Genomic DNA, 5902 nt, shown 5'->3' on the forward strand with positions numbered 1-5902 from the left:
CCCCGTGTTGGTACCAAAACCTAATGGCAAATGGAGGGTATGCATAGACTTCACAGACTTAAATAAAGCATGCCCGAAAGACTGCTTCCCACTTCCGAGAATTGACCAACTGGTGGATGCTATAGCCGATCATGATATTTTAATGTTTATGGATGCCTACTTGGGGTACAACCAAATTAGCATGCATCCCCCCGAACAGGAGCACACCAGTTTCTGTACAAAAGTAAGGTTGTACTGCTACATGGTCATGCCGTTCGGCCTTAAAATGTTGGAGCCACATATCAACGACTAGTAACCTGTATGTTCAAGGACCAGATTGGAAATAACATGGAAGTTTACGTTGATGATATGTTAGTGAAATCAAAAAAGGCCAGAGGACACATTGGCGACTTGGAGCAATGTTTCAACATTCTGAGGCATTACAAAATGAAATTGAACCCCTTAAAATGCTCCTTTGGTGTGGGATCAGGTACATTTCTGGGATTTACAGTGAATTCCAGGGGAATAGAAGCAAACCCCAAGAAAATAAAAGCGCTACTAGACAGGCATTCACCAACCAGGATCAAAGACGTACAAAGCCTGACAGGGCATATAGTAGCACTGAGAAGGTTTGTATCCAAATCAACTAATAATTGCATTCCATTTTTTAATATCCTTAGGGGTACCAAGAATTTTGAATTCACTAAGGAGTGCGAACAAGCCTTTCAAGCTCTAAAACAATAGCTGGCACAACCTCTGATTCTTTCAAAACCTTTGGAAGGTGAAGAACTATGTATATACCTGACAGTGATGGAACACGCTGTCAGTGCAATCCTGGTCAGAGAGGAGAACAGAGTCCAGCACCTAGTTTACTATGTTAGTAAAAGGATGGCCGGGGCAGAAAGCAGATACCCTTTAATTGAAAAATTGACTTACTACCTGCTTTTGTCTTCTAGAAAACTTCGTCCATACTTCCAAGCTCATCCCATCAAGGTCCTTACCGACCAACCATTTCGCCAAGTCCTGCAGAAGTCGGACACCTCTGGTCGGCTACTAAAATGGTCTATAGAGCTGGGGCAGTATGAGATCACCTACCAACCTCGAACAACAATTAAAGGTCAGGCTCTAGCAGACTTTGTAGCTGAGTGTATAGGAATACCAGAAACAAACGAGGAAATGGCCAGCCAGCCATCATAATCTAGACCACGGCCCAATACAGGTGCTGAGTAGAACACCGAGCAACCAGAGTCTAGTACTATCCATTCTGAGAATGAAGCACAAGTCTGGAAGTTGCATGTCGACAGCTCATCTCTGAACAGCTATACGGAGTCGGTCTTACACTAATAATTCCTGATGGGCAACACATCCATTGTGCACTCCATTTTGGGTTTAATGCATATAATAACGAAGTGGAGTATGAAGCATTAGTTGCGGGCCTGAAGTTAGCAAAATAAGTAAAGGCTAAATTCTTGGACATATACAGTGATTAACAGCTTGTTGTCAATCGGGTCCTCAATGAGTACACTACTCGGGGAGGAAAAATGATGGCCCATCTTAGTAAGATTAAGGACATGCTTGCTCAGTTCAAGAAATACACCATCCAACAGATACCGAGAGAACAGAACGCCACAGAAGATGCCCTGGCCAAACTGGGAATCAGTGTTGTGGTGGACAAGGCCAACCTGGTTCCTATTGAGTACCTGGCCAAACCCAGTATCAACTTGCCAGAACCAGTTCTTCTAATAGACAACACTCCATCCTGGATGGCCCAAATTGCAGCTTATCTAAAGCACGAAACCCTGCCTAGCAACCGTAATTAGTCTGGGAAACTGGTGAGAAAATCTGCTCGGTACTTAATCTTGGATGGAGTTATGTACAGAAAGGGATTTTCAATGCCATTGCAAAGGTGTATCTACCAAACAGAATTAGGATGGCTGCTAGAGGAGGTACATGAGGGTTTCAGTGGGAATCATGCTGGGGGGCAAAGTCTGTCTAAAAATATTCTAAAGCAAGGTTACTTCAGGGCAACTATGAATGAAGATGCCTTTGCATATGTTCGAAGATGTGACAAGTGTCAGAGGTTTGCCAAGATACCTCGAGAAGACCCAAACGAGCTTACTCAAATGAAAAGTCCATGGCCCTTCACCATTTGGGGAATCGACCTTATTAGTCAGTTACCAAAGGGAAATGGGGGAGTACAGTATGTGATAACTCTACAAAATAGAGTTATTTTACCATATTTTATATGCTAATTGTTGCTTAGTTCTTGAGTTTTTAATTAACTTATTAAGTTTTTAAGTAATTTTGCATTTATTAGTCTTATTGTAATTTTCTAGATTTTTATATGTTTTTATAGATATTTTATTGTGTTATGTTATAGTTTAATTATTTAAAATTAATGTTGTTAAGTAATGAGTTAAAAGATGCAATTTTGAGCTTAAATGTTATGTGAATTAAATTTTAATTAATGTTTTCATGGGAGTTATATGGTATATTTTATTAATGAAAATATTTAATTTTAATTTAGTTTATAATTTATTTTGTAGGATAATTATTTCATTTGTGGCATTTTTGCGGAAGAAACAAAGAAATTGTAGCATTTTTGTAACAATTTCGGCCCAGCCACGTGAAGCCCAGGCCCGTGCCTCCTGCCCAGGCCCAGCCCGCCTGTCCCCTGGCCCAGCCCGCATTGCCCAGGCCCAGCCCGCCTGTCCCCTGGCCCAGTCCGCCTGCCATCTTCAGCCCTCCACATTGCCTTCAGCAGCTCCCACATGTCCTTGCCAGCAGCCACAAACTCCTTCACTCCAGCAAGTTAATTCCTTCAGCCTTCACATGACCCAACACTTCTCCCAGCAGCAAGAGCAAGCCGCCTGCCCCTTCCAAGGCCAGCTCCTTGGGCCTCTTCGGATCACTCAGCCCACAAGGCCCAACCCCAGCCTTGCCCCAGCCCGTCCGTACGGCCCAGCAGGCCCCTAAGCGTCCCAGCCGCCTGTCACTGCTGTCCAAGCACCCCTTGAGCCCATAAATTTACTCATTGTCCCCTTGTCTAAAATGCCACTTTTTTACCCATTTTCTACACAATTTTTACCCCAAAATCATCATCACTCCTACAATTTATCCCTACTTTCCATATTATTATTAATTTAATCAATTTACTTAACTTAAATTGATTATTTTAATAATCTCATTTTGGCTATAAATAAGGGTTTTGAAGACCATTTTAGGGGTGCTTAATGTTTTGGTTACCATCTTTTTCTCTCATTTTCTATCTACCATTCTCTCTTCCATTTGGGTTTTTCAAGAGCATTTTGCAAGTATGTATGTCTTTTATTTTGTAATTTCTACTCTAGTTATGTGCTTCTAATCTTTTTCATAAGATTATTAAGATCATGATGAAGCAACTTGTAACTAGGTAATATTTATGTTGTATGTTGATTTCCCTTGTAATACAACAAAGTTTATGGATTTTTCTTCTACATATATTTCTTTCATCTTAAATATCTTGTATTTTAGATTGTTAGAACATATTTACACTTTGTTCTTCATTAGTGCATAAACATAATATTCTTTGTGTAAGATGTGTCATTAAATTGTACACATCCATGCTTAGAACAAAAATATTATGTTTTGCCTTATAAATAATGTTCATTGATTTATTTGTTATTTCATTAGATTGATTTACACTAAATGCTTTGAAATTATAATTTTCAAAAGTGAAGAAAAATCCTAACTTTTTATAAGAAATTTGTGTTTAAAATTATAAATCTTTTGGAAAATGATAGTTTAAATTATTTTAACTATCACTACAACTTGGGAATCAATATACTAATAAATATTATTAAACTTACATTTTGTGGATTCTAGTATCTTAATAATCTTTTCTTTTAACACTTATTTTCAACTCATTATTGGTTTATTTTCATTATCTTAAATAGCTTTATTTTTCAATCTTTTATTTTATGTTCATAATATTAAAACTTATCAATCTTTGGAACTAGGTTAGAATTTATTACTTTTGATTTAAAATAGTTTCATTTTCGATTTTAGACAACTCCTTTGGGTTCGACATCCTTGCTTACGATCACTATTCTATATGGACGATTCGTGCGCTTGCGATATATAAATTTTTAAACATACCCGTTTAGGTGGTCCATCAAGTTTTTGGCGCCGCTGCCGGGGAGTTGCAAGAGAAAAGAAACGAGTTTATCTCAAGGTTAGTGAATTCTTCTACTAGTTATTTTAATTTTTTTTTACACTTAAAAAAAAAACAAAAAAATATATATCTATAAAATCTAAAAAAAAAAAAGATAAAAAGAAATTTGGGACGGTTCAACCACCCATATAAAAAAATATATATACTTATATTTATATATATATATATTTTTTTTAGTTGACGGCACTTGTGCCTCCTATCTATCCTTTTAATTTTTATAGTCGATGGCACTTGTGCCTCCTAATTTTGTTATAATATTGTTGTAAGTTCATTTCTTTTATATTTTTGTTAGTTGACGGCACTTGTGCCTCCTAACATTTGTTGTAATTTTCTTTATTTATATTGTTGTAATTTTTATTTTATTTAATTTCCGCAAAATACTAGTTGATGGCAATTTTGCCTCCTAGTCCTCTATCTTATGTATTAGTTGATGGCACTTGTGCCTCCTAATTTTTACATTAATTTTGTTATGGTTGATGGCATGCTATGCCTCCCTACTCTTGTCTAAATTTTAGTCTTATTTAATTTTTGCCTTATTTTTCTTTGTCTTCTATAAAATTGTAGTGTCATTGTGAAAAATACTTGAAAAAAAAAAAAAGAGAAACCTAAATCTTGTCCTTTCACCATAAGCAATTCTTGCTTAAAGGAAATTTGACCAAAATTCCCATCCGCCTCTACTAATTAACCTCGGGGAGTTGTTAGTAGTGCGCGAGTAAGTGGAATCAAATAGGCCTGGGGACAAGTAAACCATAAGAATTATTGTTGTGAAATCTCTAAAAATTCTAAGTATGCTCTGTGGTTGCGGTTTTAACTGATCTTCCACATCAGAAAATTGCTTGTTTGAGATTATCATTGTTGCCTTGTTTGTGAAAATTGTATGCATCATTGGGAACGTAACTCTAAAAAATGATTAGTAAAAAGACGTTTATCTTTGTTTGAAATTGAAAGTGTTAGTAAAAATTTGAGCATCATGGAACCCATTGCTAATATTGTTGATGAAAATGTTGTGCCTGAAAAAACTTTGCTTGAATATTTTGCACCTATTTCATCTAATGCTCCGTCATGCATTGTTTTACCTACTACTTCTGCTACTCATTTTGAGCTTAAACCATCAATCATTCAATTGTTGCCTTCTTTTTATGGGTTAGATAGAGAGGATCCTTACATGCATGTCAAAGATTTCTTAGAAATTTGCTCAACATTTAAATTTCAAAATTTTTCTGATGAGTCGGTCAAACTAAGATTGTTCCCTTTTTCATTAAAAGACAAATCAAAAGCTTGGTTAAATTCCCTTCCCACGGGGTCTATAACTACCTGGGATCAACTTTATAATAAATTCTTACTGAAATTTTTTCCTATGTCTAAAACTGATAGTCTAAGGAGAGAAATCTCCGAGTTTTTTCAAAAAGATAATGAAGAGTTTTATGAATGTTGGGAAAGATTTAAAGATTTATTATTAAAATGTCCTCATCATGGTTTTGAAAAATAGAGACTTGTAAAATATTTTTATGATGGTTTGACTCCCTCTAATCGTCAAATGATTCAATCTATGCATACTGGAAAAATTTTAAAATTTCAAGGACAAGAGGCGTGGGACGCCCTTGAAGATTTATCTGTCAATTCACAACAATGGAATTATTTTGATCCTAGGTCTAGGTCAACTAATTCACCAAAAAGAGGAGGAAGGTATGAAGTAAAAGAAGAATTAGA

The 5902-nt window shown here is 36.2% G+C and overlaps 1 non-coding gene across 1 annotated transcript; it reads right to left on the bottom strand.

Annotated features, from left to right (window-relative positions):
- Positions 1–5564: 5564 nt before the first annotated feature.
- LOC133820511 (small nucleolar RNA R71) lies at positions 5565–5671 on the bottom strand. Its single transcript, XR_009886919.1, has one exon. It is a non-coding gene; the product is annotated as a small nucleolar RNA R71 (small nucleolar RNA).
- Positions 5672–5902: the final 231 nt, after the last annotated feature.

Source organism: Humulus lupulus, chromosome 2, assembly GCF_963169125.1.
Source record: "Humulus lupulus chromosome 2, drHumLupu1.1, whole genome shotgun sequence".
NCBI lineage: Eukaryota > Viridiplantae > Streptophyta > Magnoliopsida > Rosales > Cannabaceae > Humulus > Humulus lupulus.